Raw genomic sequence first — 14,680 nt, 5'->3', positions numbered from 1 at the left:
TTTCAACAACAGGCAGCCGCATACAGAACACGCAGGGCCGAACAGAGGCAGATCTGCGTTTCGGATTGGCAGCACACACCGCGAACCGCCGCTTTCAAAGCCGGCGCTCCGGCGACGTGACATCGCCCCACCTTATAGTGGGTCACCGCCACGGAGAGGAGTGGGGACATTAGCAATTATTATTTAATGTTTCATCTGAGGTGGCATGAGGAAACGGGTGGAGAACGGGGGTATTGGGTAGAGGTCACACACTCTATCGCTCACAGACGGGCTCAATGTGGCCGCACAATGTTGGAGTGGGAAGTATAAGTAAGGGGACGAAATGCTATAGCTGTCTTTCGAGTCACCGCAACGGCTCTGTGCCAGGTAAGGGGAGGTATAGGGCAAGAGTGGAGTCGAGAGAAGGACAGCCAGGCGCAAGCACTGCCAGAGGCGACAAACGCTACTGAGGAACGCGCCCCGGAAACGGGGAAACGAGAGACACGGTTGAGAGCCGTACAGCCACGTGACGCGGAGGAGGAGCGGAGAGCCGTGGATTATGCCCGAGGAGGCAAGGAGCGCCCGCCGCCGGCACCGCGGCAGTGCCGCGACAGCGGGAGGAGGGACTGCAAGGGCGGAGTGGACGGTAGCGGCGAGAGTTACCGCAACGGCTTTGCGAGGAGGAAGGGGGCGAGAGGATAGGCAAGAACACGTGATCCGGCTTTGGAGGACAAGGGGAGAGCAAGACTGGCGCCACGCGCGAGAGATGACAGCAGGAGCGCGGGCAGCTAAGGCAGCGCGCAGATGATGACCTTGGTTACGGCGAGGGACGATGCGCCGCGTAACTCAGGAACAGGCGCCAAAGAGCTGCGCTCTAAAAAGCTTTATAGGTATTCGAAACATTTGCTTTTACTTAATTGCTTTAGAAAATATATAAACAGCTCTAAATAAAGCATTCGCTAAACGCATCAACAGAAAGATATTTCGCACGAGTGTTTAAATAAATGCTGACCCTTTAAAGGGCCCTTGAATCAAGCCCACGAGTATCTTCAGTGCACCGGTTCAGCGTAAGGAGTAAGAGCCTTTCAAGGCGATTATAGAACTACAGCAAGTGCTTAGAACAGTTGGGTATAGCGTGAATTCTTATATTCTTATAATTCTTATACTTCTTGTGGTGTGTGGATGTTTTCATGTAGGATCTCGCTCGATATTAGTACGCGTGTCTTGAGTATGTTACATTTGGCTCATTACATTTTATTTTACACGCATCTAATAAACCTGCGCTAAAAATATTTCGCTGTGGCTTTTATATTCAGAATATTTAGCAAACAGTGTTTCACATGGGTGGATGCATTCTCGTTGCACGACTAAACTAGCTCATTGTAACTTACCATCGCGAGCTGACCTCTCCAGTTGTTGAACCTGATTCTGTCGAGAACAGATTGGGTAGTGACAGCTCTGTCCAGAAGTCATTATTTAAAGGCGGTGCAAACAGCTGTCGCGTACTGCAAGAAATCAAATGTTAAGGGCACCGAAATACGTGCTTCCATCATCGCTGGTTCGCAGTCCTCTTCGAAAGTGCACCGGCGCTGATTGAGAGAAACACTGTGTTCGGTAGTGAAACTACGGCAGCGGAACGTTATCAATTTCTACGGTATCGCTGTCCATCGCTGCTATCGTAGGAATTCGTCAAATCATTCTTCCGCGGGTACTTCAGGAATCTGTATGCCGCGTAAGGCGAAAAGGAGAGAAAGCCCAGACAGAAACATTAATAATGAAAGGGAAACAAGCGGATGGGCAACGGCCATCTACTTAACTAACTAACTAACTAACTAACTAACTAACTAACTAACTAACTAACTAACTAACTAACTAACTAACTAACTAACTAACTACCTAACTAACTAACTAACTAACTAACTAACTGACTGACTGACTGACTGACTGACTGACTGACTGACTGACTGAGTAACTAACTAACTATCTACCTAACTATCTAACTAACTAACTAACTGACTGACTGACTGACTGACTGACTGACTGACTGACTGACTGACTGACTGACTGACTGACTGACTAACTAACTAACTAACATAATAATTAATTATAGCACAACTAGCAGAACGTTTTGAACGCTGCCTCGGTAACCGCAGAAACCGCACACGTTCACGGAAAACCCAGAATCACTGTTTATGGAAAAGCTTGTCAGCAACGTTCGCATGAGACGCATCGCAGTATGTACGCATGTTGCAAGCGCCACGCGATGCCTATACATGTATGCAGGCCAAAGAAGCAAACATGTACGATATTCTTTTCCTCTCCCACGTGCACATTGATGATGAACGGATCTTCGACGATAATAAAGAAAACGAAGGATCAAGAAAGTGAAGAAGGCATGAATGCCTTTACAAACAGAGACAGAGAGAGAGAGAGACCATAGACCACACAGAAATTTGAAAGCGGGGTTACGAGTCAAGACGGCGGCGAAACGGCGGCCAGGGACGCCGGGTGTACGCGAGCAGTCAGGGTAATGAAGATGGAGCTTCGCCTTTGGCTTTTGTCCCCAGCATCGAACCGTGCGCCGGCCGAACAAGTCTCAGTCGTTTAGGCGCGCCGGCGAGCCGTGGACCATCTCTAATGTAGTATTTCTGTTCAGCTGTAAGAGGATTTATGGATGAGACGACTCTTCAGCTACGCTTTATGGGTCGCTGCCCAATTTCTGCGACTATTTCTTCTTCAGTTCGTTGTTGTTCTTTAGCTCACTTCTCCAGCGACCCTCTTAGCACTGGACGCCTGCGCTTCGATGCTGATCGACGATTCTTTTTCTTATTCAACGGAATTTCGGAAAACTGGTCTCTACGCTTTCTGAGCCTGCAAGCCGAGTTCAGTAAACATCTTCAGTGAGTCACCAGTTTCTTTTTATTCGGGCGTCGTTAAATGAAACGTTCATGCGGGCGCGATACTTGCTCTAGTTTAGCTTCTCTCTCTCTCTCTCTCTCTCTCTCTCTCTCTCTCTCTCTCTCTCTCTCTCTCTCTCTCTCTCTCTCTCTCTCTTTTCATTTTTTTCTCAAGTTGTCTATACTTTTTTCTCTTACAGGGGAGTGAATGTTCCAATCGCACTATACCGTGATTTACTGCGCACTACTGAAAAAGCGCGAAGCGAGTAAGTGCGTGAATTAATTAGCGAGTAAATAAACTAGCTTTATCTGGTGCTTACAAAACAAACTTCCAACTTTCTCGCGTGCTTCCCTCCCAACTCTGTCATATTATTATTTTTTATACGCGTCAAAGGACGCAAAGTCACGGATGACCAGAGTGGTTACTTGACGGAGTGAACAACTGAAGCAACATCCTGTCTGTGAGAGAAGTCGTGCTTGGTTCTGGCTCGGGAATAATATTGACCACCCGGAGCTGAAATTGGTGACGATCCATTTCATTTTCAATTCTTATCGTCCATCGCACCAAGCAGCCTAACCAGCAGTCGGCGCGGCGGCGTCCGAAAGAGTGCCCCATTAGCTGTAAAATACGGCCCCTGTGTGTGTTTTTTTTTAATACTCGCCTAATTCTGAGAACATGAGAGTCCATGAATTCTACCCTGTAAACACGGCCGTCGTGGCCGCAGTCTTAATCAGCGTCCCCACGCTCATCAACTAAGACTATGAGAGCTGGTCCGGGTAGCAGCGGCGAATAGCTCCGAAGATCCGATCAAGCCCGTTAAAAGAGGCGTATTACATAAACTCTTGGCCTTACTCAGTAATTCCATCAACTTTATTCATAAAAAAAGGCAGAGTAATACAGTACAGACGAATAAAAGAGGAACTGTATCTAAAAAGTACCAACTCACCCGCTACTTTGCGGCCTCTTAATCATTGCTAACTGTATTACGCACCGCTACGGGGAAAGAACGAATTATTGCCCACCTAACGACATCACCTCGCCGCAGTAAACACCGGTTTATGACTAAGCTACGTTGCGTGGCATGACGAGTAATGATCTTCAGCCTATTTTTACGTCCACTGCAGGACGAAGGACTCTCTCAATGATTTCCAACTACCCATGTCTTGCGCTAGTTGATTCCAAATTGCGCACGGGCAGATTTCCAAATTTCATTACCCCAGCTAATTTTCTGCCGTCCTCGACTGCCCTTCCCTTTCTTTGGCAACCATTCTGTAAATCTAATAGTCCCCCTATTATTTTCCCTACGCGTTAAATGGTCTTCCCAGCTCCATTTATTTCTCCTAATGTCAACGAGAATATCGGCTATCCGCGCTTGCTCTCTGGTCCACACCGCTCTCTTCCTGTCACTTAACGTTACGCCTAACATTTTTCGTTCCATCTCTCTTTGCGCGGTCCTTAACTTGTTCTCCAGAAGAGTTGATTGTTGTGCCAGTTGGTCGTCCATAATTGAAGTAGTAACTTAGCGCGATAAAAGCACGGAAACAAGAAAGGTGGACAAGGACAAGCGCTTGTCCTTGTCCACCTTTCTTGTTTCCGTGTTTTTATCCAGCTAAGTTACTGCTTCAATCCTTAACTTGTTCTTGAGCTTCTTTGTTAACCTCCGAGTTTCTGCCCCATATGTCAGCATATGAAGAGTAATAAATACACCTAAATGCGATAATCGCCCTAGTTCCACAGTTGAACATCTTCACAGGGTAAACAGTCTACACCGCAGAGCAAGTTGGAATGGTTTTCACTGAGGGGAGCAAGGATAAAGAGATAGACAATATATGCAGTCGACGGCTCGAGGCCTGTTTGACGAAGTGGCAAGGAGCAGGGAAACCGAGGTAAGTATGACTCTATATTGAAGCGTTGCATGCGAAGCTTCATGTTGAAATAAAAAGAAAAGGCAGGGACGCCAGCCGGATGAGCCTTACATATGCTGCCCTATACGGGAAGTGAGGAGAAACGGAATCGAAAGAAAAAAAAATCACCGCCCAAGCACTCCATACAAATGGTTAACCAGCGAAGCTGAAGCGTGTGGCCCCGGTGTTTATCACTGGGTTAATCCAGACAGTTCATTAAACGACGGCTTGGTAGGCTTGGTAGACGAGCTCGTTCCCGGTTCTGCTCGCGGCGTTGCTGATCGAAAGCTGCCTGCTCCCATGGAGTACGTATGACGCGTGGCCAACGCATTTCGGAGGCGGCAAGAAACTGCTGCGCGCGCGCTCGGCTGCAACGGAGAGCAACGACGTCACTACTGACGCAGCTAATCCAACACCACCTAAATAGCACAAGCCCTTTTCACTCCGATCCATGATGTCATGTTACCTTGCCCGACTGCCATAGAATCTAATGGGGATGCTCCTGAGTAGACAAAAGTGATTTTGACGTCACTGCTTTGATGACGCCAGCCTTATCAATGGAAATGTCGGGCCAAGTAGCGTGACGTAATGGATCGGAGTAAACAGGCATTGTGCTATCTAGGTGGTGTTGGCTAATCGTGCGCCTCTCTTTCTCTCTCTCTTTTCACACATGTGAATGGGGTTGCGCCGGAGGAGTTTTCGGAGTACAGGCGACCGACACATGGACGGACGGACGGACGGACGGACGGACGGACGGACGGACGGACGGACGGACGGACGGACGGACGGACGGACGGACGAATTGGCTAGCAATTTACAGCTTCACTGTAAAAAATGAAAGAGAGTGAACCTTGCGGGCACACAAGCGTATACAAAGCACAACTACAAGCGGTCACTCTGTCCAGGGCACTCCAATGACTGAAGTTTCAAGTGAATTGCTGCACCAGCAACGGATGTGGTCGCAGTGTGAGAACCTTCGACCCAGAAAGCGTTTTGGTATCTAGTAGCTCTGACGTGGTCTGGCAAGAAAGGCATTCGACGCCATATTGACGCCAACCGATGCCTAACTGGCGCAAATCTTCCACTCTCACAATCGTTTCTTCAAATACGGCACTGTGATGAAACCAGCCCTTCTGTAGAATGTGAAGCAAGCGTTAAGAAAGGGCCTGTGTCAGGTTCGTATTTCTAATGTATTACCGGTACGCACTCTGAGGAACCGGTCGAGAGTCGGGGTGAATAGGAAGGGGCAAGAATATGAACATAATTTTGAAGAATGAAATATTGAACGAAACAAGTATGTGATAACTTGGAGAGTTAACCAGCACAAGTAAGCGCTGAATGAGAAGAGAAAAAATCAATATTGCTGGACAGAAAAATGAGTGCGGAACAAAAAAAAAATTGGCACGAAGTTGGTATCACTACAGAAATCGAAGATGGCATAAGAAACGTTCCTGTGGCTACTTCAGCGCAGAGTGTCAGCACCAAACGAAAAGATCACCTAAGAGTCAAGTTCAAGCTAAGCTTTCGAAAGGCCTGCTGTTGCCATTATTCATTTTTTTCGTTCTTTTTCCTAGTTCGCGTTAATTGATTCCTGGAGAAAAGCTAGCCGGGTGCTGATGAAAGGCTCAACTTTTGGCAACCGAAAGTTCCCTAGCAGCAAAAAGAAAGAAGAAAATATGAACAAGACGGACACTCAGAAAGAAAAAAAAAGAGGTAAAGAAAAAAATGCTATATAGATATAGGTATATAAATCGTTGAATAAAAAGAAAGAGAAGTGAGAGAACAGCTGTTGCTAGGCAAAGTGTCAATCAGAAAGTGCCGGAACCATCTGCTCCGTCGTCGCCTTCTCCGCTATCGCCGACGACGCTTGGTGGCAGCTTTTGCCACTACGCTTCCGCGCTCTCAATAGAGGTGTGCAGCACTGTGGAATCTACAGGAGCGCAGAGACCTGTCGTGAACGTCCAGCATAAAGTGCTTTCGATTTCGTGAACAGCTAGTATCGCACGTTTATTATGTTACAAACAAGCATGGATATAAAAGTAAGAGTAGCGCGATGTTTTAGCTTTTTGGTGTTCACACCATATACTTAGCTAGGCCATACAGTTTCTGGAAGCAATTGTAGGGGTAAAATCTTGACGTCAGCATCCACAAGGCTAATCGTTATGGCGGCTTAATCAGCATGACAAGGTTGGAAAGTTCATGCATTTTAGCATAGTTCGCTTCAACATTCCTTGAGGCTTCTTAGCCTAAGTTCATGAACTAATCTTGTTTTACTTTTGCTTTTGAAAGCTGCCATTCTGCTCCTTTTACAGCTTCCTACGAGCTAAATAGTTCTACATGAATTACCTACGCTAAAGGGTACGAACGGTACACTTTAAACAATACAATACTCGCAGAATTTACTTTTTTTTAATAATTCTTGTGTTCCTCGTAAATTTTATTCAGGGGGCGAATATCCGATAGTGACACCGCACTCGATGCCACCGCGCTCTCTTCAATATCCCAATATGTTTAGTTGAGTGGCGTACTATAAGAAAACTTCAAATTGGGCAGAAAGCGCGAAATAATGACGACCCTGTGAGAAATGTCGTGCACAGTATTGCCTATAGACTTAGCTCCACATACCAGCTAAACTATATCCGGTTACGTAGTGCCCCATGAATATCGTGATAGTATATTTATCCGTTTCTCGAAACAAAAGATGCAGTTGCGGTAAAAATAAGCAACGATGATAATGTAAAGAGGTGCCTGCTGTAAATGTGCGCATCGTGTTGGGTTTACGAGGCGACGTAAGTATACAAAACACACCAACGCACGTGAAGTTCTCTGTTGGTTTTTTTACGAGTGGACGATGACAGCTTCCATAGTGCTGCACGGATCTAGTGACGTAGAGTAAAGGTGCACAGCGCAAGAGGAGGCAGGGCTCATATCTCGACCGCTTTCTTTTCTTACATTGCGTCTCCAACTTTCGTTCTTCGCGCCCCCGTACTGCCACATCATCTTTCCTTTTTTTTAGTATAGGATGACTGATGCCGGCGTGTTCTACAAGAGGGTGACCGTCGTATTTCTTGCCACGTAAGGCGCCTGGTTGTGACGCCTGGCATCCGCTGAAGATACTTTACTTTTTGCATTCTGCTGAAATTATTTTTGGCACGGCGGACAGCGTTATACCAAAGAAGACACGTGGAAATTAAAGTGGTGTAGGCAAAACAAGGTATCCACTCGTTTAATTGCTTCTGCGCGAATGAATTCAAAGGACACATTGGTTGTTTCCGAAAAGATAAAAGGGCCTCCCTCTGTACAGTTTTCACACGGATGTGTGGAGTCAAACAAGATGCATGCAAGAGAAGAGGTATTAGCTTTAGCAGACCCTGATTGTTCAGTAAGTTTACTTACTAAATGTGCGATTATCAATTGTTTCAGTGGAATATTAGTCCCAACTTTTGAAATAGTGTAGCCAAGTTGCTTTTTTCTTCAAGTGAACAAATATCGCCGGCGTTTTGAAGGCAAACATGTACGCCGCATCAGCAAAGATCAAGCTGTTCCCCGCAAGCGTTATCTAGGCCAACACTTCTCTACATAGGCGGTGTTTAACTATGTAATCTGTTTATCTAGGTAGAACCTCAACGTACACGGTAGTTTGTCGGGCAATCGTTCAGAGCAACAGCGAGGATAAGCGCGAAAGCAAAGCATTACAGCTGATGGGTGACGCGCCCAGTGGACGATTTCTCGGGCATCGTGAGCAGTTTCTTTCCAGACAAGGCCTCAATGGCCCGGGGTCCAGATTAACTGAACGCGACAGCGACGGGATGGGGATGTGCGTTAGAGTATGCGGCTTGCTTGTGGTGAGATGAGGCCTCTGGCGAGGTCTTGGAGTCGCTAATGATGCAAGAGGCCGTAGTCGTTGCGTAGACTGAAGCGATGGAAGTTTATTCACCCTCTTAGGTTTGTGTGCGGCGTATGGAGCCGATGGTGGTAGTGGCATGGTTCGGCCCCGTGACAATAGCTAGAGCCATGGCCGATAGTTGCGAGTACTCCGCTGCGTCAGCGTATGCCAGCTGTGTGTCCCCCTCGTAGCGCTTGTTGAGTTGTTTCGCACGGTCGGCGCGCCGTTCAGCATTTTAGGCAGGGTGCATATTGCGGGGAATGGGAGGGATGAGAAACGTGTCTCGGAGGTCCGGAGGCATGGGGAGCGTGGCTCCGGAGTTTGGCGGGGAGTTTCTTCCACGGTGTGGAAGATATGCCGCCCGGTCTTTGTTTGTGAGAGCTGCTTGTAGTGTGAGAGCTGCTTGTAGCTGCTTGCACTGCGCGAGACCTCAATTAATTCATTACTGGCGCTATGAAGGCCCAATCAGCTTCTGATTCGCCGTCGATTGAGGGACGTGCAGGGCTTGCTTGGATACCTTCTTCATAATGATGTTAATCCTGTGTTTCTCGGCCTTGGAGAGGCATAGGAAGAGTGTGGCGTACACGATGCGGCGGATAATAAAGGCATGTACCAATCGTATCAGGCTGTCCTCTTCCATTTCCGTGTGTTTCGTGGCAATGCGAGATATGAGCCTTCCTGTTTGAGTAGCTTAGTTGCTGAGGCGTTGATAGTATCCGCGTTTTTACAGTTGTGTTGTATGCGGAGCCCCAGGCCTCGAAGGCTAGGCACGCATGGTATGGGATACCGTTTATCTCCAGCGTGATGGGTTGCGTGCTCTCCTGAGTCGTTCGGCGGTGCGCAACGGGACCTGGGATGAGTAATTCGGATTCAGCCGGTCAACACAAAAGTCATCGCGCCTCGGCGTAGCCTACCACGGTGTTGATTGTTTCTTGCAGGGTCTCTTGCATATGTGCATCACTGCCTCCACTAGGCCGGAGGGTGATGTCATCGGCGTAAAGGCAGTGATGTAGGGGTGGGATGGCCGACAGCTGTGCTGGGAGCGCCAGGAGGGCGATGTTAAATAACTCAGTGCCCTTCCACTCAGTGCAGAAGAATGACCAGCGAAGCTGTGCATCTGGGCCCTTTAATGGTGACCTGCACCTCCGCCATGGATCGACCCGGCACTGCACGATCTTCTAGATCGGCCCACGTGTGGGGAGTGCTTAACACCTGCTTCACCTCCGCCGCGTGTCGGCCCGGCATTACACTATCTTCGTGATCTTTTTCTACATGCGAACATGAGTGTGCGGAAAGTAGTCCTTAACAGCTTCGTTGTAAAGGTATGGGAGAGAGGCCCGACCCTCGTGGTGCGCACTTACTTCCCAGCTGGATATGCCCCGACTGGAGCCCCCCTATTGTCAATCAGGCAGTATGGTTTGAGAGGAAGTCTTTAATGTAGTCATAGGTCTTTGTACCCACGTTCAGGTTAGAGAGTGCTTCGAGAATAGCAAAGTGATTTACGTAATCAAACGATTTGGTAAGGTCTAGGCCGAGTATGGCCCTCGTGTCCAGTTTAGATGCCTGCCGTGCGTCCAGCTACTTGAGGCTGAAGTTGAAGTAGGCCGTCCTGTGTGGACAGCAGTGGATGGAATCCGATTATCGTGTGTGGTAAGTAGTCTTCCGTATCTATGTATTCAGTAAACCGAGTAAGAACGACATTCCCCATGATCCTTCCCACGCATGAGGTGAGATATATAGGGCGGAGGTTGTCGAAATGTAAGTGCGTGCCTGGTTTGGGGATGAGGACTATCTTGGCGTGTTTCCACGTCGCACACGTTATTCATTTCTGCTACCCTGCGGGCCTGCGACGCATCCCAGTCCGTGAAGCTGAGCGTTCGCCCTACCCGTTTACGTGGACTGGCTGTGATGAGCGTTTGCAGAATGCAGATCGCTGCCGATAGTTTGGCCGGTATTGTGCCATTCTGTTAGGAGGCTCTCTTGACCAGTGTGAGATTCGGCGTGGTGTCTCTGTTCACGCTTTTACCAATGCGCATGGAATTGGTATGGTCCGTGACTACTGCATATTGTAGTTGTTGGATATCCGCCGACAAGTGGCGGCTTTTTTTTTTTTTTTCTGTCGTAGGAGTAACCTCACGCTGATGCCGGGGTGCTGAAGTCACCCACGAACACTAGAGCGAAGCCTTTCGCAGCCTTCTCCGCTGCGGCAAGGAGTCTATGATATCTGTGTTGGTGCTTGGAGCTGCTTTATATATTTAATTTAAAGATTCTGCAATGCTCTTTCCGTGTGCGTGGAATTATTTTGATGGAAACGTGTGAAGGTCCGTCTGAGAGCAAGTTATGCTCTATTACCGCTGTGTTGCGGCAAACTAGCGTGACGACCGTCACCCTCTGGTCCGTGCTTGTTTGTGGGGTGTAGGCCGCATATCCTGTTAGTCTTACCTCGGTCAAGGGCTCCTGAAGTGCAATGACGTCTGGTGGGCTCTGTGGTGTGAGAGTGTGTAAGCTTTGCTAAAGTTTTCCGCGTTTCCTTGAGAAGCATCGACAGTTCCACTGCCATATACAGTAAGTGGTAGGTCTAGTGCTGGGAGGCGGAGGCATCGTCAGGGCGGGGGTATGCTTTCTTTGCGATGGTTCCTTTGAGCCTAACGGTGCGTTCTGTTCCTCCGTCATGCGGCGCTCTAGTTTCTTAATAGTCATAAGGACCTTACGCGCTTGTTCCAAATGTTGCTTATCCTGTTTTTCATTTATGGTTTGGGCCGTTGTGGCAACTGCGGTTTTCATGGCGCTTTGGCGATGGCCCCTTGCAGGCATTCTTCTACCATGGTTCTACCGCTGCTGCGGAACTTCACGCACTTTTTGGTATGCCCATCCGTATATAAACTCTTTAACGCCAACTTGGGGCACTGAGTATGTGCCACTGAACATGTGACAATGGCTATATGAGAGAATAGACAACTTGGGAACAGATAACTTGAGCCATTGGTTATGCTCAACTGAATATTGTTAAGAATGGCGAGCTGCAATGCAAGATTGCCACCCAGTTACGACCGGGGAACAAGACACGCATCCCCCACTCTCCGTCGCTTCAGCTAGGATGCGTTCGATGAAGCGGGCTTTGTGCTGACACCGCCGCCATCCTCCAGCCCCATCGCCATTGTGACGGAACGAGTTCGGCGGGCGAACTATTGCCCGAGCTAGTGCCCGAGCTCTCCAGCGCGGACCTGATCTGCTACGAGTGAACTAGCTGCCGCGGGAAAGCCATTTTTTGTTGCTTCCCACGCGCCTTCCGGGACGCAGGACAACGAGCTACCCACCATGGCTCCGAGCTTCCCGGAACGGCGCCCCTCTGACGTCGGCGCCGGACATCGGAATGTGTGTGCCTATGTGTACGTAAACTGTTCTGCGGAACCGCGCCCCTCTGACGTCGGCGCCGGACATCGGAATGTGTGTGCCTATGTGTGCGTAAACTGTTCTGCGGGGCGGCGGCAAGTTGACAATGAGTAAACGAACATTCGCCGCCTTGTATCGCGGGAGGACCGAGTGTTTAAAAACTGCTGTGGTACGAATGCTGGACATACTTCTCTTGAGCAGTCATGTTAGACAGATACACTTCTCTCGTGCAGTCATGTTGGACTGACACTCTTTTTCTCAAGCAGTCATGTTAGACTGATTTAAATACTGTAAATAAACCCATATTCCTCGTTCTCGATGAGAAGCAGTTTTTCCCTACATCAACGTCCTCAGCGTGGATAAGTTGCACGACGGCATGGGCCAGCTACCTTCGAATTCATGCCGGACTCCAATCTTGACAAAGGATCACGAGCGATGGGATTGAGCCCCCAATCCTGACAGTATGCAACACCGTGAACATTCTTGGACAATCCTTTAGGATGGCTATCTGCCACTGGTTTAGGGACCAAGGTAGACAAGCGAAACAAGAGGAATGGAGTGAAGAAGTCGACAACAGAAGTTTGAAGAAGTTGGCTAGAGAGAAGTGAAGGATTTGGCAATACGGTGCGTCGACACATTGTTTCAATGTTCATCGCAATATCGTGGACATTAATCGCGAAACGGGTTCTGTCGTAGCTTTGTTTAACATTCTTTTATATTGAAAACGTTTTTACTCGGTGCGAAATAATCGCAGTAGTACAGATCATTGTAGAGTCAAGAAAACAGATAGCGACGTTCCTTGTACACGTGAAAAGCCGGCACGGGTTGTTTGCCTTTCGTGTTGGGGAACGAGCGCGACCAGGGGCGACATCTCGTGGGGTCATTTACGAGAAATGAGAACTCGTCTCCGCGAGACGCGATCGTTGTGCTTCCAAGGCGCCGCGAGGTCACCCCTCTCGCGGGGCCAGACTAGAGGGTGTTGGCCAGACCCGGCTTCTTTGCTTCTCCTCCATTCCTGCTCTTGGGCGTCGCCACCACTGTTGTGTTCTTGTCGTTGTTGACCGGCGTGATTGTTTCCGCCACGGAACGACCTTTTTCGATCGACGAGACACCGCCCCGGCCGAACCCACTCTTTCTCCCACTCTCCCGTTTGCTTCCTTGAAACAGGGTACAGTGAGTACAGTGCAGACCAGTGTTAGAGAGAGACACTAAAGGCGGAATTAATTTGAGCTGCATTTGTAAATTACGCTTCCACAACACCAAAACTGCCACACTGACCGTGAGAAGAGGTTTGGCGTGTAAGCTAGAAAAAGTGGGTGGCCCGACGCCGTCTCGAAGTTCGAGCGCCAGCTCGCTGACAATAGCCCAAATACTAGAAAGTACTTTGAAATCCGTGACGTCACAATGACATGCCAGCTCTGGGCTTTCGCTGCGAAATTTATGAAATATAAATTTGACTTCCCTTTTCCCTCATAATAATCAAACTGTTGGTGCAAAATTAACGAAAAGAGAAAACGGAGTTTTTAATTCAGTTTTTATACGTATGTGTAGCTGCGCATTGGTACGTATGGCAATATGTCGCTGCAACAAACTGAAAGGAAGCATCAAAGACGTTTTATGGTCCCTAGAAGTCCTGTCACGTGATTCTCGGTGTAAATCATCATCAGCCTGGCTACGCCCACTGCAGGGCAAAGGCCTCTCCCATACTTGTCCAACTACCCCGGTCATGTGCTAATTGTGGCCATGTTATCCCTGAAAACTTCTTAATCTCATCCGTCCACCTAACTTTCTGGCGCCCCCTGCTACGCTTCCCTTCTCTTGGAATTCAGTCCGTAACCTTTAATGACCATCGATTATCTTCCCTCCTCATTACATGCCCTGCCCATGTCCATTTCTTTTTCTTGATTTCAATTAGGATGTCATTAACTTGCGTTTGCTCTCTCACCCAATCTGCTCTCTTCTCATCCCTTAACGTTATACTCACCATTCTTCTCTCGGTGTAAAAGCCTCGGTTAACTCAACATATCAGTGGCACGCGCGCGCGCATGCGCACGCATAAAGACTTGTTAATACAATTATAATGATTAAGATGTGCTTCATTACATAATTTATAAAATTAGGTGGAATAAAATAATAAACGAATCCAGAGCTAATACATTAAAGAAACGTACGAAAATGGGTTAGGAGGGGTTTAAAAAATAATTTGGTCCGAATCGATGATTGCTCTCCTGCGTCCTGGCTGCAAAGCTTTCTTGATCTTTTTATTCCTTTTATCAATATAACCCTAATTCATTGCAGTATCCTACAATCAGAGGAGTCAAACATTCGTGCCGTGCCAGACGTAGTATTCAAAAATAGAAAAATCAATAAGACATCTGGGTCAGCGAGAGCAGGTCCGTCGTGTCGACAGCAAAACAAATTAAGCAATTAAAGAACAATGCCTACCTCTCGAGGATGAATCTCGCGGGAATATAAATATAATTCAGTTATTTCACAATGACTGCTGCTCCGAGATTCGTATTTACGCTCGCTTAGCATATTCCAACAAAATTAATGGTTCTTAGAAGAAACAAACAAGAAAACGAGGGTTTGCGGAATAGAAGTAGACAAAAAGCCTCGG

Source organism: Dermacentor albipictus, chromosome 2, assembly GCF_038994185.2.
Source record: "Dermacentor albipictus isolate Rhodes 1998 colony chromosome 2, USDA_Dalb.pri_finalv2, whole genome shotgun sequence".
Classification (NCBI taxonomy): Eukaryota; Metazoa; Arthropoda; class Arachnida; order Ixodida; family Ixodidae; genus Dermacentor; species Dermacentor albipictus.
Note: the sequence above shows the minus strand (reverse complement) of the source record.